Genomic DNA, 26,603 nt, shown 5'->3' with positions numbered 1-26,603 from the left:
TGAAACAAAGACTTTCAGGCTGCTTAGGCAACCACAAGCAACAGGACAGGAAGATGACAATCTGAGGCAGAATCTGAAATCCCAGGCAAAAGAACATGAGACTGGGAGTCAGTTTACAACACCTCCAGTGCCCACCCCACAGGAGCAAGGAATAGCAAATTCTGTGGTTTCACTGAGTTTTTCTACGATTCTACAGATCACTGTCTCTGTGCATCATGCTGACCCAGCTCCTGGAGTCATAATATTTTAGAAAAGACTGTCTGTTTCACACTCTTTTAAAGTACCCTATTATTTTTGTTGCTATTTCTTGTGTTTGGTAGAACAGTACTCATCCAGCTGTACAGTCCTGTCTCCAGTGACGCTCAGGGATGACTCCCTTTGAGAGGATAACAAAGAGGGCTGCTAAGAATAACATGAATGAAAAAAATTATTTCTGCCCCAATGAGCAAAGCACTGCATACCCTGAGGGCAGTGCACAATTGCTGTGTTGACTCACTGAAAAGCAAGAGAATTCATATTGTCTTGAGGGAATGAACCTCTGCTATCCCAACGCGCACATGACACATGCTTGTTCCTTTCCTATTCAATCCAGTTCACTGCCTCAATTTTTCCTGGAATGAATACTGAGTAGCAATTGGAATTGCATGCTTTGTTTCCTGTTAAACAAAAATAATAATAAAAAATTCTCTCAACTCATTCAGATAAAGGGGAAATACAAATTCCTCATTCAGCAACAAAAAGTCTTGAGTTAATATTGTTCTTTGAATTTGGAACTGTGTTCTATAGTCAAGCATTGCCTATAATACTGAATTGCTTGATGCAGCATTAGAGTGACACTATGGAGATAGTTGAATCTGTGAACTTTTAAGTTCATGCGGGACCACCCTGGAGCAAAGCTAACAGGATAAATCAAAAATTACTTCAAGGTGAGGAGTAATTAAATTCACAGGGCTGGATAACATAAGAGAAGGAACTGAGCAATTATGCAGCCAGAGCAAAAATAATTGTTCATACAAGTGCAAAGCACAGCAAAAAATTAACTTGAAGATACACAAGAAAAACCCTAAGATCACATCAAAGTTACATATTTGATGTTACATGGAATGGTTTTATATATTTCTGTGAAGGTTCTGTACAAACATTATACTGTGGATATACATTTTACAGTGAGTAGTCTTGGTGGTTTTTTTTTCTCAGCCAATCACTGACCTAGTGTCTGGTCTCTAGAAAACAGTTCACAGATTTGCATTGCTGAGGATGAAACAACAGCTCTTGGGCTGTTCTTCACAGTGTCACTACTGGTTGCACCCCACTAGCACACCCACCACCATGTAGCCAGTCTCTCTCATAATCACAGGCATTTTTATGTATAGAGACAGCAATGTGAAAGGAACCAGACTAAACTCTTTTCCAAAGGGACACCTTATGTCTGTATTCCTGTAGGAGTTATACCTGCTCTTAGAGGTCTCAGACTCCATTGAACCCATATGACTGAAATTGCTTTCTCCACAAAGATCTGATGACCTTTTGGATCAGTCATATACCTTTTACTCCTGCCACCATTTTATGGGTGGCTTAAACTGCTCTGTGGGCAGCTTCTCCATGACCCTCCATGTATTGTCACATCATCTGTGATGACACTTGGAACCACCATGCCAATGGCAGTCACAGCATCTGGACCATGTGTCAAGGGAAGCCAAGGGCACAGGACTCACAGCAATGCTCACCTCAAGTGATACAACTGACCTTGGTCATAACTGTGACATTTGGGCATGTCACTGCTGGTAGTTTAATGATTTTTTAAGGAAATAAATAAAATAATCAAATTATAAGCACAGCTTTTCTATTTGAATATGCTTGTGTCTATTTCAGCACACTACAAAACATGGGTATTGAAAGTATTTTCATGCACTTTATTTCTGAGAAAATAGATATTCTTTCCTCTGCCCAGTTTAAAAAAAAAAAAAAAAAATCAAGCTTTCACAAACTACTGTTCAAACCTTGCATTAAACATGACAGATTTTGGTAGCAGAGATTTCCAGAGATTTCAGTAGGAGTTTGCAGCACACATCAAAACGTACATATCTACTTGTTTGGATTCCCACAGACCTGCTTAATTCCCATTGAGTGACTAGAAACATTCTAGTTGACTTAAATAGCTTTTTGATCCATACCAGTCTCCTCTGGAGCAGCCAAATTCTGTTGAATAAGAACTAGCCCCCTAAGAGTTATCACAGCATGCATCTATATCCTTGTTTCATGAAACTTTTTCTTCCCTGCTAGCACCATTAGCTTTTAGATATTGTAGCAAGGGTTCTTTTGCTAATCATAAACTTTAATGCTAAATTCTCTCTACAGCTATTTAAATCCAGATATGAAGAAATTTTGATTAAAATGATAAAAGGCACTGCACAATCAGGATGCATTAGAAAAATATTACACATTCACAAATTCCTTGGTATCTTTTAGTCAACATTATTTTTCTTGATGTTAATAGTTTAATTCCCTGCCTTTTTAAAGTATTGACTTTATCTATGTATTCACCTCAAATGGAATAAAACATTAGATTACAAAGACTAATGGCCACCTCTTTACTACTTCCATGCACAAATGCAGTACAGATTGATCAAAACCAGTCTGTACACTACTCTGTGCTTGTGAGATAAAAATGTATAAATTTGGACCCTTTCTATTTACAAAAAGTACTCAAAAAATCTCTTATTGGCATTTAGCTGTTAGAAAGCATTACAATCAGACATAGAGAGGCAAGAAAATTAGTTTCTGTACTGGACATAGTTTGACATTTATGCCTAGTTTAGTCTACTTTTTCTAAGCTGAATTTTTCCACCTTTTAGGGCAATTCATAGTCTTTTATGACATGGAAAGGAACAGATATTTTTTTTCTATTAGATACTAGCAAAAGAAAGAGTTCTAAAATATTATCATTAGTCTTGGAATCCCTAAACCAATCTTCCCCTTTTCAAATAACACAATGATCATATTCAATAATGTGTTAATATTCCAGCCTTAAAAATTTTATCTGCTCAGGATTATCTCTCCTTTTAACAGCACATTTTATAAGTCTATCACAGTTTTTCATTTTGTGAGGTCTTTGACACTAGAATCCTTTAAATAACAAGATGAATACATTTTAATTAAAAAACTTAAAAAAATTGCAGATTCCTGTAGTTGTTGATGATCTACTCTCTCTGAGCCATGGTGATGTCATAGTGGTATCACATTGCATGATGTATCTGTTTTTCATGCAAGATACTGCTTCTTCTCTTTCTCTAGTATGAAAGATGCACCTTTCATATCACTACAATATGAACTTTGTTATTAGTCCAATTATAATAATTTTTTTGTTTTTTTCTTTTGTAAATTCTCTATGAATTTGCAGTTTACTGCATGCAGACTTATTTCTTTCTTACTTTTCCTTGGAGGCAAACATGGTTAAATTGTGTTATTTAGCACTTGTTCATAACTGCATTGTATTTGGAACTGCAAGGCTCTGCTCACAAAACAGTTGTAAAGGGATGGGAGAAGTTTTCAACTCTCCTGCAAGCATGCAGATGCACACAATGTTCCACATACTCAAAATGTAGCAGCTCCCACCCAAGGAAAATAATTCCTTATTGGAGCTTCTAGCAGATCCAGACACCAGCCCATGTCCAGACTAGAGGCTTAAATGCTAATTCCTAACATACACTGTAGTTTTCCACGTGGAAAAGTAATTTATGTAATTTTATACATTTCTATTTAGACTGTTTGAAATGAATAACATTTTGAAAAATATTTTTAGAATAATATTTTTAGAACATTTCATTTCATTTTGAATAATATTTTTAGAACATAACAATTCTTTTCATTTGCAAATAAAAAAATGCTTTTATCTAGACTCCAGCTTTATAATTTATCTTTTCTTTATTTGACTGAGAAAAAAAAGACAAAAAATAAGAGAATGTGAAAAAAAATTTCTCATGCAACTTTTTTATATTTTTAAAAAAAACCCCCTGTTTTCTGGGTTATCCTATCTGGAAGCCAAAAGGTACTTTTCACATTTTCTCCTTTGTCTTGCTTCCTTCAATACACTTAATTGATGGCAACAGGTTTTTCCAAAAGAATTACAGTAGTAGGGGGCAAAGGGGCAAGGGAAGGTTATATCTGTAGTGTGCATAGTCATAACATGGCCCAGAATCTCTTACCACAGCATTTTAAACCAGAAAAGAACAGGAAACCTGATGATGGTCAGTATTTACTGCCATTCCTGCCTGAAAACAGATTATCTGCCTGAAAGCTAAAGTGTGTGTAGTGAAAAACACTTGGTAGAAGTTACCATGCATCATCTATGATCAAGTATATGACTGTGATATTCTGCTAAATTCTATGTATGTGTACTAAAATATATATAGAAATACCATTGTTATGAATACACAAGGTAGTTCCAGGTAGATCAGCGTTGCACGTTTTTTTTGGAAATACAAAAATATAATGGACATTTTAGGCAAATTTGGTCCATTAAATTAGAAGTATGAAAAAGCTTAAACTTGGGCTCTTTCACCATACAATTAAAGAAAAAAGTCATGTTAAGTGCAAAATTTTGTTTGTTGAAGTTATTAAATGTTGGTCAAGAATAAGGCAAGGAAAACTATAGGCTACATTTAAGGCTGTGTGATGTTTTACCTCACATGAACTTGTTTTTTATTTACATACATACTGTATACAGTAGAGCACAGTTTGTTTTCACCAAATCACAAATGTGTGTCTCAATATGCCAAAGTATGATGAGCCATGCTTTCAGAATAAAATGCATAATTAGAGAACATTACAACCTGGTATACAGATCAATGCCTTGCAGCTGAGCTACCTCCTGCACCTACCAGCAAATGGGTATCAGTCCCCTGGGTTCTGCCAGAGCATAGAAAAGAAAGCCAAAACCCTGTAGTCTATTAGGAATACAAATTCAATATATTTCCCCTAATTACTTTTTAATTTCCATCTCATTTATGTATAGTAGCTACAGAATAAAAAAGAGTTCTATTCCTTATTCTGCCGCTGTCTTGCATATTTGACCTTAGTCATCTTACAATTACTCTGTTACTTAATTGATTCTTCTGCATCATATGCATAATTAAAACTACTTGTCTTTTAGGTGTTAAGTGGACCTACTATTACCTTTTACACTGTGAGAGAAATGTTTTAAAGAAGACGCTGGAATTAATATTATTTTTCTAAAATTCAAATTTTTACTTTAGAGTCCTGAGCTCAAAATTAATTTACTAAATTATTTAGTTTTGTCCATGAGCTACATATTGCTTTAAAATGTTCAATTCTAATGCAATTTAACTTAAACCCTCTTTTTAATACTAGAAATATCTTTCTTTTTTTGTTCAGCTAATGAACAAAAGGAACCCACAGGCTAGGAAAATATGTTGTTTTGTCTTACTTTTTTGATACTGGTCAGTAGGGTATTGTCCTGACTATTGAAAGAAAGGCCTCATTTGTAAGTTTTATATAAGGCAAGTAGGATTGCAGAGTATAGATCAAAGTGTATAGAATCTTCCTGGAAATAAAAACAATGGAAATCAATGAACATAATAGGAGCAATTTTTATAGAGAAATAATCCTCTTTTTTCCCCCATGGATTTGATCTTACTTTATTAAATATACCTATTGGCTTCTGTGTGATCATCTATACACTAAGGAAATAATGCCATGGGGATTTTATTGTGCCTTATTGTACAGTCTCACTCCAAATGCAGGCAACCAAAATATCCAAAACTGCCTGGGATTTGAGAAAAAGTAAGCAAGTACAATAGACAAAGAGGCTGAATACAATACATAATGACTAGATACTAAATATAGACTATAAAGATTTTCATATATTGTATATTTTGTAATGAATGGTAATATAGATGAGTGACTAGTACAGTTATTGTTACTTCACTCAACACTTACATTAAACTTTACTTTGAAATGCTGACCCTGAAATGAGAATTAATGTAAATGTTAATGGGTATTTCACAGATATATGATTCAACCTATGACCACCATGAAAGCTAATACTATAAGAAAATTTTTACAGAAAGAGTAGAATATATCTATTTTCAATAACTTGAAATATCCTGTGACAGGATATTCCTGAAAACTCTCCTATGAAGAATGGGCATGGCTCATATGATTTATTCTCTGACTTGTGTTGCAATATCCATCTGGAATAGGAGGTAAGGCCTTGCACTTTGATTACTTCGCATGCACAACAAAGGAATGTGTTCTGCAACTGAGCCACAAACTGAAAATATCAATTTCAAACTATTAGGGAAAAAATAAATTCTCCAATGCATAAATTTCCAAAAATTTAGGATGATTTTTAAGACTTTTCCTTGCTGTTGAGAGAGGTACTTAACCTCTTGGATAAGCGACCCAATCCCTGGGAAGAATGAGCTCTGAAGTGCAATGATTTCAGATGGCTAATTAATTACTTTATTATATTATATTATACTATAACTATATTACACCATATTACACTAACAAGAACTATCACTAACTAACTAACTAGAAAACCTGTGACTCTCTGCTGAGAGTCCTGACACACTCGTGGATCCAACTGGTCAATGAATTCAACAAACCATCACCAGAATCCAGTCAAGCAATCACCCTGGGCAAACAATCTCCATATCATATTCCACATGGGCATAAAAACAGGAGCAGCAAATGAGATAGGAATTGTTTTTATTCTCTTTTCTCTGCTTCTCTCTCAGCTTCACTCAGGAGAAATCCTGAGAAAGCTAAGTTTCTCTGTGTTCAGAGGGCACGTGAATACCACACTTAACCTATTTAAAATTTGTTTGTTTTCAAAGCAAATAAATAAATTTCAGGGTACAGTACTAGTTTTATTTGTCATAACTGTGTATATTGTGCTTTCTTTAAGATTCAGAGCATTGTAAAGAGTGAATCTCATGCAATAACCTTGTTGGATCTCCCAAATTGTTAAAATAAGACAGATTTCTTCTAAAAATTGTGACAGAGATTATCATTACAGTTCGGTCATTTGGATTCTATCTCATAGAAGTGAATGGAAAATATCAGTATAAAACAGGGTAGGTGTGTTGCTGTACTACAGGCAGAATACTTAAAGCAAACAGTGAGATGTCATAAGAATTCTGAGGGCTTAATTTAAACATTAATTATTTAACATTACAAGCCTTAAACTTGCGTTGCTAGGGACTTTATGGTAAAACTCTTACTCACTCTGATTTGAGCTGCCTGAGCATGTTGAAGTGATAAAGTTGATCTTGCTTACAAATTAAATTTTTAAAGCTAGTAGATTAATATGACCATAGGCTTGATCCATATAAAGTGCTGAAGCTTTCTAGATTCATGTAGGATTAGGAGACAAGCCTCAAGTAAAACATTTTTCTAACTTGTATAGAGACTCAAAACCCAATTAGGTTGTACTCCTTGAAGGTGTGAGCTCTATTGCCAGAATTACGTCTATCAGATAAGTTACTTAACCTCTCTACATATCATTTCTATATTCTATAGAAAAAGGGTATCATCATCTCCCATACTGTTGAAAGGCTTTCAGATGAAAGACTTTATGTAGTCAAAAACAGTGGTAAGTCATGGCTATCAATTTAAGAGTTTCATTTAAGCAATGTGGAATATCACTCTGTGTTCTGTTGTATCATTGTATGCCTGCTAAAACTGTTATGTGATCTGTTCTCATGATAACTTGAGGTGTCTTGTGTTGAAAGGATGAAAGAACTCATGTAATAATGCATGCTGTGGAACTCATTTTCTTATCACCTTTATCTAGCATAGCCTCCTAAAATACCCTTTATCTAAAATAGCCTATGCATTCAAGAGTATGGTCAAGCCTGGATATAGACAAATCCATCTATTACATTTTTCTGGTGTTGGAAAACAAGGGGAGTTCTGGCACAAGGGAGAGAAAAGGATAGTAAAAAACCCCAAAATCCCAAATTACCACCATCCTTTCATGGTCAATGCAAGTGTTTGACTACTTGCTGAATGCATGTCCATGCAATGTTTGTGGTACATCCTGAGGATTATAAGACAAATTTTCTAAAACTTTTTACTCTCCTTGTCTACAAAGAAGATAGAAACATAAGATTGATATTTTCCAACTTTTAAAAAGTGTTTGAAAATTCAACAGGGATGTAAATGTTGGTTTGCCTGTGTGGACATCTGAGCTGTGCCACATGGTTGCCTCTTATATGCATTAAAACCACTGTGGTGTCTTTCCAGAACATCACCTACTGCCTCCCTGCATAACCACTCAGTCGGCTCTTCTACCAAAAGATTGGGGTGGATCCCAACACAGCGTGACAGATGCTTTCAGATGTGTCAATAGCTGCCTTCTAGGCAAAGATTGATCCACAATTCCATTAATAGTTTAACAGCCCTTTTCAAAAAATTGGATCACTAACTTATAATAGCCAAATATGACCATTTGACCCCCCCCTTTTTCTTCTGTGCCAAGATGGGTACTCTTTTAGATACATGATGCTGATACACTGTAGAGACATAAATTGTCATGCATGTTCATCCTTTTTTATGACATTATCTACCTTCTTCTCTTCTATATATCTTCTAAAAATCCACACAATCCTACAAGAGTTGTGGATTCTTGCCCTTAACAGCCATGAAGCTCTCTTACTTTAGGAAGAAGCTGTTTTAGATTGTATGGAGCACTAGTGACTTTGTCATAATCTCAGTGTAATAGTGACCAGGAGAATAACCTGACTTGTGTCAGTCACAGTGACAAGTTTTTAGTGATGAACTCATAGATGCCTTGTGTATAGGATCACAAGAGTGGTCCCAAAAACTGCAGCTTCCACATTGAGGAATCTGTGAAATCTTTGTGCCAGCTTCATGAACCTTCTTTTCACTCACCTTTTATCAAAAAATTCAAGCTATGAATGAGGCACCAAAATAGGTGAAGATGCTGAAGTGCTGAGTCGTGATACTGACACAGGCTGCCAGGGGCTGCTCTGGCCCATGGCAGAACAAGGTGGGATCCTGCTTATTGGAAGCATTATCTTGGCTGAAGTGCAGTGTGAGTGATACAGATCCTACAATTGAAATACAGGACTGTTCATGGCAATATGTGGGTCAGGCAGCCTAGGATTGCTGTCACGAGGACTACTCTCAAAAACAGCTTGTAGCTATTAGACCTCTACAATAGCCTCTACGCAGAGTCAGAAATGATCCTTGGCACAATATAAATCTATAATGATTAATTTGCTTCTCCCTTTTTGTACTAAAGGTAAGTTGTATCACATGGTCAAACTATTTTGTCAAGTGCATGAAAGCTGGTGAAGGGTAGCTTTTATGCTTACCTTAATTTTTCTCCTTATTGTATCCATTTTTAGCAGGTCCCACTGGGATGTCAGAAATGGAACTTAGGCCTGGAAGTAATAGAAAGATAGCAGAAGATAACGAGAAAGGCTGCACCTTTAATGCTGCTTTCTGTGTACAATGTACAACAGCTGCTCTTGTAACAGCTGGAAGAAAATAATTAGCATAACTAAAATACATGCTATAGTTCTGCATCAAAAAATTTTCAGCAAATGCGACCTTGGTTTTCAAATATCAAGAGAATTAGATATATTTAAATGGATTCTTTCTAGTTGAAATCTAGTTGGCTGAAAACAGTGAGACAAATGTCATTTCATGACAAATGTCATACTGAGTCCTCCAGTAATTTTGTTACATGCTAGTCACCACCTCACTTATTCTTTGCCCAGAAGAGACTAGGAATACCAGAAGGAGCAAAGCAAAACATAGGACACAAAGGAGATGCAATTCACTGTTTTTCTTATTTAGCTGATAATATTCTGTGGTTTCTGATCAATTTGAGGGATAAGTGAGGGAAGCAGCAGAAAGAATTTGTTAATGTAAAGATTTATTAAATTCAGTAAATAACAATTAAAAAACTACCTATCCTTCAATTTTTTGAACTTTGTTCCTTTATTTTGTCTTTCCCATTAGCACACATCACCAACATAGGACTCTCCTGTTTACTTACTTATAAAAGCTATGAAAAACTAGAGACATTTTCCTTTTCCCTATTTTCTCACCATTACTCTGAATCCCTCAAAGTAATCTAAAACTCATAATTCCACCAACAGAAAGGCAAAAACACATTTTCATTTGAAAAGCACTATGTTTGAAATCCTCTTTGTGTTTATAGAATCACGGAATCATTTAGGATGGAAGAGGTCATTGAGGCTAACCACAAATTTAACACTGCCAAGTCCATCACTAAACCATGTCCCTAAATTCCACATCTACATTGCTGCTTCTACAGTGCCATGCCTTTTTAATGTGTCCAGAGATGGTGACTCCAGCACTTCCCTGGGCAGGCTGTTCCAGTGCTTGACAACCCTTTGGGTGAAGAAATTTTTTCCTAGTATCCAAAATAAAGCTTCCCTGGTGCAACTTGAGGTAATTTCTTCTTGTCATGTGGCTTTTTACCTGAGAGAAGAGACCGACAGCCACTGCACTACAGTCTTCTTTCAGGCAGTTATACAGAGGAGTTTGTCAAAGAAGCTAGTAAAAAAATTGCTTTGAGGATTAACATTTATTTAATCACATTTATGATTTAAATTATTTATGATAGCTTTAATTCTGTTAGAACATGAAAAGTCATCCACAAATATTAAAACAAATAGAGGTAGTAAAGAGAATCTTTTCTAAGAGCCACTGCATTGCCCCATCTTCTGATTTTACATAACTCCAAGTTCAATTGATATTAGCAAAAGACACCTTTAAAACCCTGAGCTTAAAATTTCCATATACAAAACTGCCCACTATCATTAGAATGACTGGAAAAATATTAATTTGTGGTGTTCATTTCAATGCAGTAATCTGTCCTATGTTAAAGGCTTTTGGAGATGGAGCTAAATAGTACCAAGGAAAGAATTACTTTCTAACTTTTTTTTCTTAAAGGTAGAATGATTGTGCCATCCAGACTGGAGTTCAGAATGATTGAACAGTAAAAGGAGGAGATGGCAAAACATGGGTGTCACAAGTTGGCCTTGCAGCAATGATGAGTTAGAAGGTCCCTTGAGATCTGTCAACATCAGGGGATGTTTGCAGGATACAGGACCTCTTCATTACTGCAGCATAGGCTCCACAGAACATCAAGCTGAGAACATGGGGTGGGCCAGGAGGGCTGTAACCATGCTGCACCTTGTCCATCTACCCAGTACCTACTCATCAGCACTCCCAGATGAGTGAACAGCTGTAGCTGGACTAGCAGAATAATTCTTACATCTGCTTTCCATCTGCCACGTCCTCCTTAGCATTCTTAAACTCCTTCCTATGGAAAAATAACCACATCCAGAGCAGCTAATTCAACTTGCTGCCTACTGTCTGTGCAATCCCTATATGGCTTCTTTCTTCAGGGCAGACAGGGTCCTACAAATAGCCACAGTCTCTGAAAGGAGTGACACTAATGATCTCAGGAACTTTTGCCAGGGACAAATCATAACAATTGGTTACTGTCAAATGTTCTCTTCTCCTTGCCTTAACCAAACATTAGAGAATTGTAATATGTTTCTTCCTTAAGCTAATGGCAAAGTGAGAGCAATAAGTTGGTAGTCTTGCATATACATATTTTTTCAATGTCAATAATTAAATTTAAACACTAGAATTCTATTTTTTTTTTCTCTAAAATTAGCAATGACTATAAAAAGAGGCTATATATACTATCATCATTAAATTCTTGACCATGAAATATATTTTATTTGGGGAAAAAACCCCAAATCCATCAAAGCTAAAAGCACTTCTGAAAAAGATCACAAATCAAAACATCACATGAAATAAGCAGATAGCTAGGCACACACACACACAAAAAAAACAACAACCTGGAAAAAAGGGAAAAATTGACATGCACACAGACAGATATTCCATGCAAAAGAAGTGCTAGTTAATGTCTTTTAGCAAATCTGATCCTATTTCCATCCCAAAAATATCCCTGCTCCAGAGAATATATAAGATAAAGCAGTCAAAAAAGGTTTGGACTTTCATAGTATTTGTTCTTATGAGGGAAAGAATAAAAAAAAAAAAAAAAAAAGGAAAAAAAAAGGGGTTAAATTTATTCTCTTTGGAAAAGGGAAGACTTTGAGGTGACCTACTTAGCTTCAGTGGTCTTTGTTACTTGGCAACATATGAAATAAGATGGCAAACAGAATAAATGTGTTTAAGAGCCAGAAAAGACACTTTTATAGACAAAGGGGATAAATGATACAGTTACAAAGCAGAGAGGTGAAGTTAAAATAAATCTAAAGGATGCAACCTTACCGAGGCAGGTGGCCTTTTCCTGACCAACAATCTTTTATGTCCTTTTGATAGGTTTATTAATCGAAATAAAATACAAAGTCTTACGTGTTCTGGCTTCAGTGCAGTAACTGAAATGGTAGGTATAAGAGAGGAAAATAAGAATTTTATGAAGCATTTTTCTCGTTAATGCTTACATTTTGTTTTCAGAAGTAACCACATACTGTTTACTGATAAGAGGTGGTGAGGGCTGAAAAGTATATGACTATTTGAAACACTGCCTTTTCCCCATCCCAGTTCTGTCTTGTCCACAAATGTCACTATTCTGATCAAATTACCGCTCTTCAGTAACTGCTAATGTCATCTAGACACTGAATCATGTTTTGGACCTTTAAAATATCTCAAAAATATGTTAAAAGGCTTATTCATCCTGTGAGAAAAAAGAAAGAAAATTAAGAGGATTAAACAACAACAAAGATTTGTAAAGTGGAAGACCTGAAGTAGCTACTCCAATCCTGCTTGACATCTATCTTCTACATTTTGGTGTGTTTTATAGTATTTAATTCTATTAATTGCCATCTTTGATTATTCTGCAAAGCATCATTTCAGAAGAGCAGCTCACTATCAACCTTAGTACATTGTATGAAAACAGTTATTTTAAAACATTTCCGGTGGGAGGGTTGAGGTTAGAAGAAAGGAGTTAATTCTAGAGGCAGGGTCTGCCAGTGACTGTGGACAATTCCTTAAAAATGGATTCCTGCATACAGGAACCAGAAAGATGCTGCCCTTGGCAAGGTCAGGAGGGCTTTTGGACACTTATTTGGGGAATTTACAGCTGAAGGTGGCATCAGAGAGCAGATGGTGCAACCCAGAAAATCATGGTTGTTGCCTGCGATTTAGGGATCTCTGACAAGTGTTTGGCTGCTGGCCAACCTGCCTCATTTCATCATACCTGCTCCAAAAGTAATTACCCTGTGTCCCCACTGGCACAGCTCCTGAAGGCAGGAAGGGTGAAGGCAAGATTCATATAGGTGATATAGGTTCTTCATGAGTTTGGAAGGTCCAACTCAGACAAGAGAGTGGGAAAGCTTGTGACTAGGTAAAGTTGTTCTCTGTGTGTACATAAAAGTATTTATATGTATGCATGTATATGCAGTGTATTTTTGCATTTCTCAGAAGTAGTGAAAATTATTTCTTTTTACCTGCAAGGAAGTTTCACTCAGTCATAATCTTAAACAGATGCAACTAGATTTCAGCAAAAGATATTCTTATATTGTAACTTCCTAATAGGAGAGATAACTGAAACTACAGTTCACTGAAAGCACTCAGGTTTCTCGATGAAATTTGATCAAATTAAGCAAATTAAAAGCCATCATAGCATTTAAATTTAGCAGAAAATTACATTTAAAATTGCAGTTATGCAATTTTTTAAGTTCTAACTCGTTTACAAGTATCTGTTGAGGTGAGCTGTTGCTTTGGAAAAATACTACTAGAGAATAATTTGAAAACAACATGGAAAGATGCTACATCATTGCTATAAAAATGCCAGCAGAAAAATTAAATAATCAAAATTTTTCAGTCAACCCCTTTTACCTGCAAATCATACCAGACTGGCCTGTGATTTTTGGACTGTTTAACTGAATGTCATTCAGGTTTTTTTTTTTTAACTGAATGTCATTCAGTCATTTTTTGATGGCTTAACTGAATGTCATGGAAGGAAATTAAGTGAGGAGCATGCAATACTCTGTTGTCTTGTCACAAAGGAACACAGAACCATGAAATCCCATTCCAAAAGATGAGAGAAATAATAAAAGTAAACAAACAAACAAGGAAGCAAACAGGCTGAACACAACTTGGAGATAAATGGTAATCTCAATTGTTTCAGCTTTGATTATCCAATAGTCGAATTTTTGAAAATTGAACATATTGTTCCACTCTAATTTCAAAACACAAATAGAAACTCTTACAATGAACTTTAATTGCCTGAATTTTTTAAAGGACCCTTGAGTCACCTAGATAATAGGGGTTTAGTTCTATTGAGCAAATATAAGCAGAAAATAGAGCATCATCCATAGAGCAGCATAATTCACTTGTTCCTGGCTTGGACAACAGCAATACTTTCTAAATATGTAAGTTTTTATTCCATAAAGGGCTTGAATTCAATCTCTTCATGGAAATAAGAGAGATTTGATACTGAGATTAAGAACATTATAATTGTTTCACGGCTTTTAATGAACGTAGTACATTGGGTAAGAATCTCTAACCTTCATAGCAATGATCTATCTTTCAAGGAAATCTCCTTGCTCCATCAAAGTCCATCTTAATGGCTGATTACCTTTTGCAATATGGTAACTATATACACTTACAATCAATTGCTTTAAGTGTAAATTTTAGGTTGCATGTTTATGTTTTTTTCCTCTGTAACTCATTTTAAGCACATAATTTGTGATAAATATAGTGACTTTTATCTGTGGAAGGAGAGATTCTGTTTGAACCCCAAACATGATGATATTTATGATAATAATGTAAAAAGGACAAAATGCTGAGATGGATCTTAGGTCCCCTGAAGGGTGATTTTGTAGACTATTAGCAGAAAACTATTGATACAGCTATGAATGAATACACCTATACTGAAAATCTGTCAGATTTGACTCATGCTCCTAAACATCCAAATTTAAATATCAAGATAAACTTTTATGCTTGCATGATGTGTCTTCATCTTAAAACACTACAAATGTGTATTCTAGCTTACAGATCTCATAGTCAGAAGTGAGCATAGTTTATGCTCCTCCTCTCATGAATTTACTGACTAAGAGGAATGACATTTTCTTTTGCATTGTAAATTTCTCTGTATCCTTTTATGTATGTTCTTTATGTATGTTATTATATAACAACATAAATGTTGTTAAAAAAATAACAGTAAAAGCATCAATAAAAACTAAAGCCACAAGAAAAGCATCACCCAATCCCACCCTCCCCAAAAAAAACTTCATCCCTCTAAAAATCCCCTCCTTGCTACTTGCTAGGAATACTTAACTGTACCTAATCTTGTCTATGAAAAAGGGCAGTGAAATGATTGGTCCTGACCTAAACAAAACACCATTTCCTTCCCATTCTCCATTTTCTTCTAACACCTGACACTGCTTCTTCACACTGCTTCATTGATAATAGTTCCTCCTCACTGCCAAGCTGCTCAGCACTTCAGAATCATATCAGCCTTTGGCCCAAAGTTCAAACTCAAGCCAAGAAACATGGCAGAATTTATTGGCTTCTCTCCTCACAAAACTTATCATGTTTTTTTGAGCAATTCCAGTGGCAAACATACAATAGCAAGACAATTTTTTTTTTTAAATTACTTTATTTCAGCAAAATACTTAATTCTGGTAGGAAATTTACATTCCTAATCAACATCACTTCTCTGTAAGGAGTAGTGGGGAAAGTAAAGGCAAGGAAAAAGTTGGCTCTATACTGTGGTGCTGTCAACCAAGACTGTGTACCAAATGTACACAGAATATTTCTATCACTGATGATAGAAACAGCAAGTATTTGGGAGAAAAATCCCTTTAAAAAAGTGTGGAAATAAACCTAGCATCCTCACAGATTTATATGTACAGGAGATATAAGCTATTCACTTAATGCAAGTTTTTCACTGCTATTTTATTTCTAATATGAAAAGAAAGAGTTATTCAACAGAATGGATCTCAAGAAAATCCTAAACCCTGCTGGACAGAAAAACTTAAGTCTCAAGAACAATCATAGCTGTGAATATTAAAACCTTCTACAAACTCAAGCAGGAAAATAGAATCCAGATATTTTTAATAGGAAATGACAAGTGAGTTGTCATCTGAAAGGATTAAGGTAAATCTTTTATCTCCCCATTTCTCTATATGGAAAACATCAAAAATTTCTCTCAAAAAATGTTGAAACACCATTGCAATGTTTTTCACAGAAGCTGCTTTTTTCATCAAAAGGTTTTTTTTTATAGTTCCATTATATGCATTATGTTGTTTTTATGGTTCCATCACATGCATTACTTCTTTAAATCTGTTGCAACATGGTGGGGGAATGGATAAGGTTTACTTTTTCTAGAGTCTTGCTATTTTACTACATTCTCATTTCTTGTTATGCTGTCACAGTACCAAGAGTAAATAAATAAAAAATTACCAAAGCCCTGCACCTCCATCTTTCAGAAGGAACTTGGACCTGTATCCACTACTAATATGATTCCAAATCTGCTGCAGATAGTGTCTGGCAGGTACATGCTAGTGGAGTAAAAGCATTTGGCCAAGAATCTACACTTCAAAATTAGATGATTTTTAAAGCAATTTTTTGTACAGGGTTTAGGTTTCTAATGTTAAAGGAGAAATAAAAGTCTGATGCAAGTAAACAGAAGAAGGATGTTCCTCCTGACAGAAATTACTTCTGTGATCACTCATTGCTCCTCATCTATTCTTTAGTTCAGAAAGAAGCAGAAGACAGGACCAGGAAATGGGGATTCAGAGAAAAATCTTTGCAGAATCATTCCCAGTGCACAAAGTGTCTCTCAGAAATTACTTCACAATGATTTTTTGTGCTAGAAAATTTTTCATGGAGGAAAAATTTTATCCACCAGCCAAGATTTACACAGACCACATGATGAGATGGAAATTTGTTAATGAGTATCTCACCTGTTTGCTCCTACATGTCCTAAACAATTTCCAGTAGTTCTTGTCAATTCTTTAAAATGTCCACTGATGAAAATGTCCAAATACTGGTGTATTTCAGTGCTCCAAGGCTCTTCTCAGTTTTTGGTGACAAGGCAGGAAAGATATCTCTTCCATCTTTGTACCATTCCTTGAACATTGAAGATTACTGTGTTGACCTCTTATTTGTCCAATTTCTCAGGTGCTCACTGCTTTGTTTTTACCAGGCTTATGACATGCCTAATTTTTTCACGCAGTTCTTCCACAGCTGCATTGTTCTGATTCAGAAAAATAGCCATAAAAATATTAGTAATAGACAGTGCACATATCAATTAATGCAAAGAGATTGCAAACAAATTCAAGAACTCTGCCTTTTCATGGTTTGCCCAAATGCTCATTACAAATTTTCAGTACTTTCATCTACTTAAGATTCAATAGTTTATGTGAGGTATTATAGCTAGATCTTTACACCAGGGCACCTGTTTTTCACTCTCTATCAGGAATCTTTCAGTAGATGCATAATTTCAGACCTGTACTTTCACATATATTATATTCTACTCTCTGTTTAAAATAGGATTAAGGTCTGTAGCTGAAAATGTATCATTTTCCTAACCAAAAAATATGAGGTTATTTTATGTGGCTGTTTTTGGAAAGAAGCTATGTGATTACTTGCTTTCCTGCAAATGTCATTGTATTATCCTTGGTAATTTTACTGGACTTCACCCTTGAGTTTCCAGAGCCAAGTGTTCCAGGAATTTATATCTATAAAACTTGTGGGGCACAGACTGAGTGTGAGGCTGTCTTCTTAGCCTTCTTAGCTTCTTTTTCTTCTTAGCAGAGCTATCTGGCTTCAGGCAGAGTATGGCCTTCAGACAGAGTATTCATTGGAATATGCAATATGAATAGCCAAGTATTATGAAATTATAACCCATGTAAAATGTATTTATTACATTTGGACAACCAAACCTGTTGAGTAGTGCTGACTTAGATTAACATGGTCATCAAATCGATTAAGCTTGGGGCAGTCATGCTTTTCCCCCCTTCCCCCATTAGAATTTTATCCAGCAGAAGACCTCAACACGTCATAATCAGACAGGACTTGACAGGGATGAATGAAAGAAAAAGGGGAGGTACCTATTTCAATAAAACTATTTCATATAATCCAGGCATTAAATAAATCTCATGTAATGGTAATAGCAAAGATTAAACATTGCTACTGTTGACATGGGGAGAGTCAGGGCAAATTGCAAACCTTCGGGTACTTACCTTACTGAGCAATTCCTGATACTGTCATTTCAAGGGAATCTTTCCTCTCCTTTACCCTCAAGGACCTGTGAACACTTCAGTATCCCTTAAATCAGTGAGATTGCTTGCATATTTCTAGACAACACTGGTTCTTATTAGTACAGCTAAAGCTTCAGGTACATGCCTGACTTGAAAACAGCTGAAGCTTTCAAATGTTCTGCAGTACTTAACACTACTTGTGTTACTGTTAGGAGCAGCCATTGTTAACACTTTGAGAAAATCTACAGATGATGAGGATTTATGATGTTCTGCACACCCTATAACACTGATAAATGTGATATTCACATCCCAAGTAATATGAATGACTCTTTAAAAAACTTTACTATTTGTACATAAAATACAAAGTGTCTATTTGCAGAGTTAAGAGGATTGAAGGGAGTTGACTGAAAAACAATCCTAAAACTCATGTAATATACACTTGCTGTATAAGGGGAAAAAAATTAAATTGCAAGACTTTGAAAACTGTAGTCCAAGTAATATGTCAATGTTACATGGACACCACAGAATACTATCTATAAAAATAAAACTATAAAAAGGAGAGGAAATTAAGTGCTCTCTAAGTCCTGAAGAGAGCATTTTTGAGTAAATCAACAGCTATTATTATTATTATTATTATTATTATTATTATTATTATTATTAATTGTTGTTGTTTTACTTTAGGTTTTTTTTGTTTGTTTTACTTTAGTACTCTTATTTCTACTATGCCACTGTAAATCTAGAATAATCTGCTAGGGAAAATGAAAAAAAAGTAATCTAATTTTACATTGGATATGTTTCTTCGGCAGTAAGCATCATTAGAGTTAATTGCAAGCACTAAATGGAACACAAAACTGAGTCTATTTTGCAATTTTGACTACTGGATTAGCATTTATATTTGCTTCAATGTAAATGATTTTTTGTTTTGAATATATGCTCCTCACTTTTTATCCACATGTATATTTTCAGTGAATCAAGATGTGAACTAAGTGTCAATGGTAAACTGCAATAGCTCAAGAAGTTATATCCTATTGTCATCTCTGATAAGAAGTCTGGGTAGCTTGTTCACGTAATGATGTTTAGTTTCATTCAAGTTCAGAAAATCCTGGCCTATCTGGTTAACTTTTCACTGTGAAAATTCCAACTCAAGTCTCCGCTTTAAAGAAAGCAAGTTGAGTTCTGAAATCTCAGTCTATCAGGAGCACAAAATCCCTGGTTGTCACCTGAGCTACTGAGCCTTCTACTTCATCTTTCTGAGAGAGCTATTTCACTGTTTAAAAATAATCAATCTTTGGAGCAGAGACAGAAGTAATTAGTGGTTCTTATGAACAGAATTTTATCTTACTCATGTCCAGTCACATTCCTTCTTTGCTTCATGAGCTTTGACCTCTCCGGTGTTATATATGAGCCGTCTCCATGGACATATATACTGAGAAAATTAAATCTCAGGACTCTCGAATAGTGAGGGTAGCTATAGTACCTCACAGTAGTTGCACTAAGGAGGGGCTGTCAGTCTTACAATGTGTATTTATAATGTTGACAGTGGTGGTGTGTATGACCTTTCTCATATCAAGACAGCATAAATGACCCATGGAAGAAATATATACTTTCATAGTCATTTGCAGATGGATCTTACCCAAAATACAGAATCTGATTTTTTTCTGGTATTTTTCAATATGCAGAGTCTTACTTTAGATCTTTATTTTGCTCAGTGGTTTACAAACATTGCTGATTTGGTTCTGAATAAATGTTTTTAACTGTAAAGCCATCATTTCTCCCTTTGGTACATATCAATTCTTAGCTAAGCCTGCAGCTTGAAGTTAAATGCAACAGTGCCTTACATGTAGAAGTTATCTTTAATTTTAAAGAATAGTAGATGAGAAGGGCAAACGAGTTCCCATTTCTCTCAGGTACTGCTGAATCTAGATATCCTTGGTAATAGCTACTAATTATGTGTTACTGCCTAATCCAACAAGCTGCCCTCATAAGCGCTTCTGGCAGTAGCTGTGTTATTAATTTATATGTTAATTTTCCAGTGATGTTGAAAATTGTAGCCAAAATTTTTTACAATACATTTCCTTGGGCAATCTTCTAATTTTAGATACCATGACTTCATTAAACTTGCAGTTTACAGTAATCCCGTGTAAGGCTTGATCCAAACCCATGAAAGTCAATGCATACCTTAATTTTAGCATATAAGAGCACACACACACATCTCCATACAAGAATTTTGGTGTTGTTGTTGGTTTGGTTTGGTGAGATAAATATGACAGTAAGTTTTTGCAAGTGTTACTACTTTACCTATTACTGACATTTGTTCCAATTTGAGATTCCTAACCCTTTTTTGCTGATTTCTGATGTCTCAAGGCCATTTAGAAAAATATTTAATTAGAACTAAATAGAAAAAATAAAATAATATAATTTCTAAAAGTCCAGTACTGCCAAGCTTAATATTCAATTCAATATTGAGCTTTATATTTTGAAGTTTAATCTGCAATTCAACTTAGCATTTGAACTTTGACCCCTTTTCTTAATTAAAATGTAAGGATTCACATGGGAGCTTAGAAAGAAAACAAAAGGCAGGCAAAAAAATATAAACACATTAATTATGATGATGATGTCAAGTATAATTGCTGGGGCCGAGTAGACAATTGCAGTGTGAATTTAGACAGATTTAAGACTATTTTCTACTTCTTATGGAATACTAAGCACTGACTGATTTTGTGGTGTCAGGTATTTTCTACAAGAAATTCTTTGATATTATAGGGCCAAGCACCAACAGATCTTTCTCCTGCCACATGAAATCTAGATGTTCTTAGTGCAGCATTTTCATGATTTCATTTAAAATGTCATTTCTCTATGTCAGCTGCCAGCATTTTATTATGAAAGCTTATAATTATGAATAATTTTTAAATCCATTTAAATGTAGGGTTAAAATATAGTGTATGGAATTTAATAACTAACATTTTATTGTGAAATTTCAAAACATTTCTCTAGTGGTATTTAAAAGCCCATATAGTGATATCAGTGGGCACAAAAATATCTCAGAATGTCGACTACAAGCACCTATTTCTGAGCAGATGTATAATAATGCAATAATATTTTTCCTGTGAAATTATGCAGACTTTTTAATACTTATATGTAATACAAATATGATTTCAATGTGGCATCAGAAAACACATTATGAGAATCTAACTTTTAACTGGAAGTTCTCGCTTTTGAGTCCAGAGGTCTTTCCTTCAACCAGTATAGAAGTCAACCACAAACACTTTGAGGAAATGTGAGGATGAACCAACTCTCCACCTGGACCTGCAAAATTTCTGAAAATATTCCCTGGGGAAAAAAAAAAAAAAAGAAAAGAAATAATTCTCATACTCAGATTCAATCCAGTGGAAGGCTGACAGTCTAGGAAGCTTAAAAAACATTTGTGCTTCATTTCCTCTGGAAGAAACCACCTTTGACCTATATGCTAAAAGGTGCCTTTGTGTTATATCCTGACCACAGCAAGGCCTGCCAAACAGACACCCAGAGCTCTTCTGCTCTGCCTCCAATTCCAGCTCTCAGCACACCTAACTCTCTACAAGAAGAAAAAATAAGAGATTAAAGCTTTCATCCTAAAATCTGAGTAGGTCTCTTTTATATTTGAAAGAGTGTGACACTTTGGAATTTAATATGTTGAGTCTGTCTACATCATTTATCTGCCTGTCATAGTTGAGGCTTGGGTATTTTCTTTCTTTCTTTTTTTTTTTTTTTTTTTTTTAAGTGCCTTTTCTTTACCTATATTTGATTATAAGAAAGTATTTAGTAATAAAGTGCATAGACAACCATGAATCAATGTCCCTGGGCAAAAGCTCATTATATTAAATATTAGAAACTGTGCAGAAGAGACAGTTAATAAACAATATCTTGCATAAGATCATAACAAAACAGATGCCTGAAAGAACAATACTATAGCAAAAGTGGTCACAGAAGAAGAGTCATTTATCTGTAAATGAAGTAGCATTTTTTTTCATGTGGCTTCTGTCGCTCAGCGCAGCCTGCTCAGTATTGACATCAGGGTTCCAGTAGTTCCAGGAACTGGTATCTGCTGTCAAAGCAGATTCCTTTCCCATCTCCACTAGAGATCTAAATCTAGAGCCTCCTGCTATAGATTTCTGGTGGTACATGAGACAAAGAGAGGAGAGAGCAACAACTGAAAAAAGGGGGTGGTGGGAAATGGCTTAGCATAAAACTGAAACCTTAAAAACTCACTCTATAGTAGCACCCCAAAACAACCTGTCTGAAGGTTGAATCAAACCAAGAACAGAATATCAGAAACATCAGTTCAACTCGGGCTGAGCAATGGATAATAGACACCACTTTAGATACAGCTATTTGCATTTTATATGTTTTGTACTCACGTCTTGTCTTCTGGCTCACCAGGAGAGAAGACCTGTACTTCTATAAAAGAATAAATATGAAATACACTGAATGTCATGGCTTTCAAAATCACCATCATCATTGCATTTTCTAGTAAGAAGTGAGTAGTGAATGAACTGTGAAATAATTTAGCATGCTGCTTGTTACCTATGAAGTATTCACCAGATTCTGTCTCTGCATTGCCACAACAATTGTTGGGCTGGCTGGCAGGAGGGAAGCTGACAAAGTGACAGGAATCCCCTCTGCTGTTTACCCTCAGGGTGTCTGCAGAGCAGAAGAAAAATGAGGGCTTTGACCTCACTGTTTGACTTGCTTGTTCTGAGCAGGTTGCAATTACAGGCCACCTATCATTTTTCTGTACTCAAAAATAAAGAGCACAAGTGCAAATGCAGTTAATGAGATCTTAGAAGCAGATGTTGTCTTTTCCCAGCTAATACAGTGATAGAGGTAATGCTAAGAGATCCTTATTTTCATGCTAGGGCTACATAACATATTCTTTTTGAAATTGTGTTTGTGTTGGAGGCATCCATACCAGGGAAATAAAAGTATTACAAAGGTTAATTTACTGTGAGAAACAGAGGCAGCTTGCCTTTCAGACAATGGCTGCAAAAAGTAGTTTTAGATCCAGAATATGATGGCTTATGCTAGACCAACTTTTCACCCTAGCCCCTTATTACAGGGGTAGAGGAGCTTTTCTGAAGTTTGAATGTCAAGGATGTTACCACTTGATACATGAAGTCAGTCTTGGGATTCTGTTCTGCTGATAAGGACTGGGTTGTAAAGTATCTGGATTGAGCAGGGTCAGAACGAGATAATCTTTAAGGTCCCTTTCAACCTAAATCATGCTGTTAATATCATGGTGTGATTCTATGATTCTGTGTCCTGGCACAATAGTATATCTAAACTAAAATATGTTCAGCTTTTACCAAAGCTGATTTTAGATATATTTCAGATAGATTAAGATATATTTAAACTGATTTTAAATATATTTAAGATATTTTTTCTATTCAAAAAAGGAAAATAGATTAATATACCAAAATAAAGGACAAACAGCTTCAACAGCAATTTTTTGCTCAAAACTGGTATTCAGGCATGCAGACTCACGATAGAGCATTTTCTTTTGCAATTGGCCTTTAAGATATGAATGAAGATAATTCATGTCTGGCTAGAGACAGATATTCTAGGGCTTCTACTAAATCAATTTTCCTAATGCATTTGAGGGTTTTTGTTAGACATCTTTTCCTTTTTATTGGGGAAATATGTATTAGAAATCTAGTTTAAAAATAATGAAGTTACAAAGTCACCAAATTGCAGGAAATGACAAAAGCCAAGTGATCCATGCAATTTTGACATTTTCTGTACTCCACATGGCAATCTCTAATTACATCTTGTTATTTCCACAGGAAGGGAGGAAGGAAGAAGAAGGAAGGAAGGAAGGAAGGAAGGAAGGAAGGAAGGAAGGAAGGAAGGAAGGAAGGAAGGAAGGAAGGAAGGAAGGAAGGAAGGAAGGAAGGAAGGAAGGAAGGAAGGAAGGAAGGAAGGAAGGAAGGAAGGAAGGAAGGAAGGAAAGAAGGAAGGAAAGAGAGAAAGAAAAAAAAAGAAAGAAAAAGAAAAAAAGAAAGAAAAAGAAATAAAGAAAGAGAGAGAGAAAGAAAGAAAAAAGAAAGAAAGAGAAAGAAAGAAAGAAAGAGAGAAAGAGAGAAAGAGAGAAAGAGAGAAAGAGAGAAAGAGAGAAAGAGAGAAAGGGAGAAAGAGAGAACAAAAGAAAGAGAGAAAAAGAAAGAGAAATAGAGAAAGAAAGAAAGAAAGAAAGAAAGAAAGAAAGAAAGAAAGAAAGAAAGAAAGAAAGAAAGAAAGAAAGAAAGAAAGAAAGAAAGAGAGAAAGAGAAAAATAAAGAAAGGCAGAAAGAAAGAAAGAAAGCATTAAAAGCTGCATTCATCTTTCTGTGCTGCAACACATAATAATATTTGCCTATTTTCTACACTGCAGAAATGATAAGTCCAATATCCTTCCCTTTATGAATAAATGTGTATGAGTAATAAATGTGAAACTAATTTATCTACTTCAGAAGGTTCTACAAAATAGAACCCTGTAAAAATCATACCAACTTAATCAATAGAAGTGTATTTGTTGACTTTTGTGCATGAAAAAAAATTAGCTAACTGAAATCTTCCTGCATATCTCAGATCCTCAATGACAACTTTTCAGTGTTTAGTTTGATAACAAGAAAAAAAACATAAAACAGAAGGAACACTGCATTCATGGTACACTTTAGAAGGAACTCTACTTCCTGAAGAGGGACTAAACTGTAAGTGGCAAATACAATCCCCTCAGTGTGCTGTTGCTGAGAAACAAGCACCAAGGCATGATACTGTATATGTCATAAAGACAGGGAAAAAAAGAGAAATATAATCCACACATGCTCTCTCCAAAAATAATTCTAGAGAAGAAACTACCTTTTGCACATCAGGTGTAAACTATAAGCATCAGTCCAAGGGTATTGCAGGTCTGTAATTTCACCACAAACCTGGATGCAGGAAGGAACTCCCTGGTGCTCCCAGCACCTGCTGAAGATGCTTTACTCACTGTGCACAGCATAGTGCAGAAGGTGATCAGTTTTGTCTGGCTCCCTCTCCAGAGTGCGTAGGATTCAGTGTCTGTGAGTGCAGGTGGGCTTGCTCATCATGGTGTAGGCTGTCCCTGTCTGCATTTAGTGTGCGAGCACTTCCCCTGCAAGCACCAGGCTCTCAGGCAGAAAAATGTGTGGACAGGAGGCAGAGGCTAGCTGGGCTCACGCTCTGGAGTCTGCTGTTCCAGAGTCAGGTACACACAGCCCTGCCTTATATGTGTGATCACCATGTCACATCAGTGATGGATTTCCCTTTCTTTCTGTCTTCCCATCAACAAGACTTTGACCTTCTTCCCTAATGTCTCCATCTCTCTACTTAAATGTCTTTCATAATCACCTTCCTCTTTCTGATATTTCCCTTCCTTAATATGTAAATAGAATATAAATACTCACAAATAAAGTCTCAAAAACACCTAAGAAAGCAAAAAACTATTGTCTTTATTTTATGTTTCCAATTAATTCAAAGGAAAAATTTATTGGAAATCAATGTGGTATTAGAAATAAATCATTCAAACAACATGACAAGCTAGGGAAAACAGCCCTCTTGGTAATTGAAAAGCTAACTGAGCAGGTTGCACTGTAATTGATCACATAGGTAGCTTAAAGAATAGATTCATTCTATTTTGCTGTCTATAGGCTTTTTTTCCCCCAGTCTGGACCACAAAAAAATATTGTGCATGTGCTAAATATATTTAAAATTTTCATTCACCACATATTGTAAAATAATAAGGTTCCATTTTCAAAATTTATGCAGAGTTTATTTCTATTGTCCTTCTTCAGGGTCTTTTCTTTATTCAGTTGTTCACATGCAATGCATGTCACTATATTACTGTGGCTAGTCTCATCTCCCCTTACATGGCCTGTCAAAACTTAGGTCTACTTAGCAAATGTAAATAAAAATAAAACTGCCAAATAGAAAATTGCTGCAGTACACCTTTCTGGCCACGAACAGGAAGATATCTGTATTCTGTAACCTTTTCTATTCATTCTGGATAGATTTTCATTTTCCTCTGCAGTAATGCTTGAGTGGATTGCAGCCTTGCTCCTCGTTCTGACCAATGTTCTCCTACAATCCCTTCTTGCTTTGAAACATTATCCATGGGTCATTCCTCATGCCAGATAGGAGGATTAGTGTTTCTTTAATCCTATTAACTTTAATATCAATAGGTTATTTTCACAGAGTCTTTTTTTGCTAAATCCTTTCCTGGTGGGATGTTTAAAGTTATTCCTTGGCTGTTTGCTTACTGTGTTGCCTGATGGCTGGGCAATCTCCTCAGAGGTA

At 35.5% G+C, this 26,603-nt stretch overlaps 1 long non-coding RNA gene across 1 annotated transcript in view; it reads right to left on the bottom strand.

Moving 5' to 3' along the window:
- LOC116807831 (uncharacterized) overlaps nt 1–22,004 on the bottom strand; it is a 70,265-nt gene extending 48,261 nt beyond the window's left edge. The window contains exons 1-3 of the long non-coding RNA XR_012053853.1: nt 16,977–22,004; nt 12,334–12,440; nt 9,366–9,434 (exon numbers count right to left, since the gene is read on the bottom strand). This is a non-coding gene — a long non-coding RNA (uncharacterized lncRNA). The remainder of the gene's footprint in view (nt 1–9,365; nt 9,435–12,333; nt 12,441–16,976) is intronic.
- Nucleotides 22,005–26,603: the final 4,599 nt, after the last annotated feature.

Source organism: Taeniopygia guttata, chromosome 2, assembly GCF_048771995.1.
Source record: "Taeniopygia guttata chromosome 2, bTaeGut7.mat, whole genome shotgun sequence".
NCBI lineage: Eukaryota > Metazoa > Chordata > Aves > Passeriformes > Estrildidae > Taeniopygia > Taeniopygia guttata.
The sequence above is the reverse complement of the archived record's forward strand: the minus strand, read 5'-3'. Positions and strand labels throughout refer to the sequence as shown.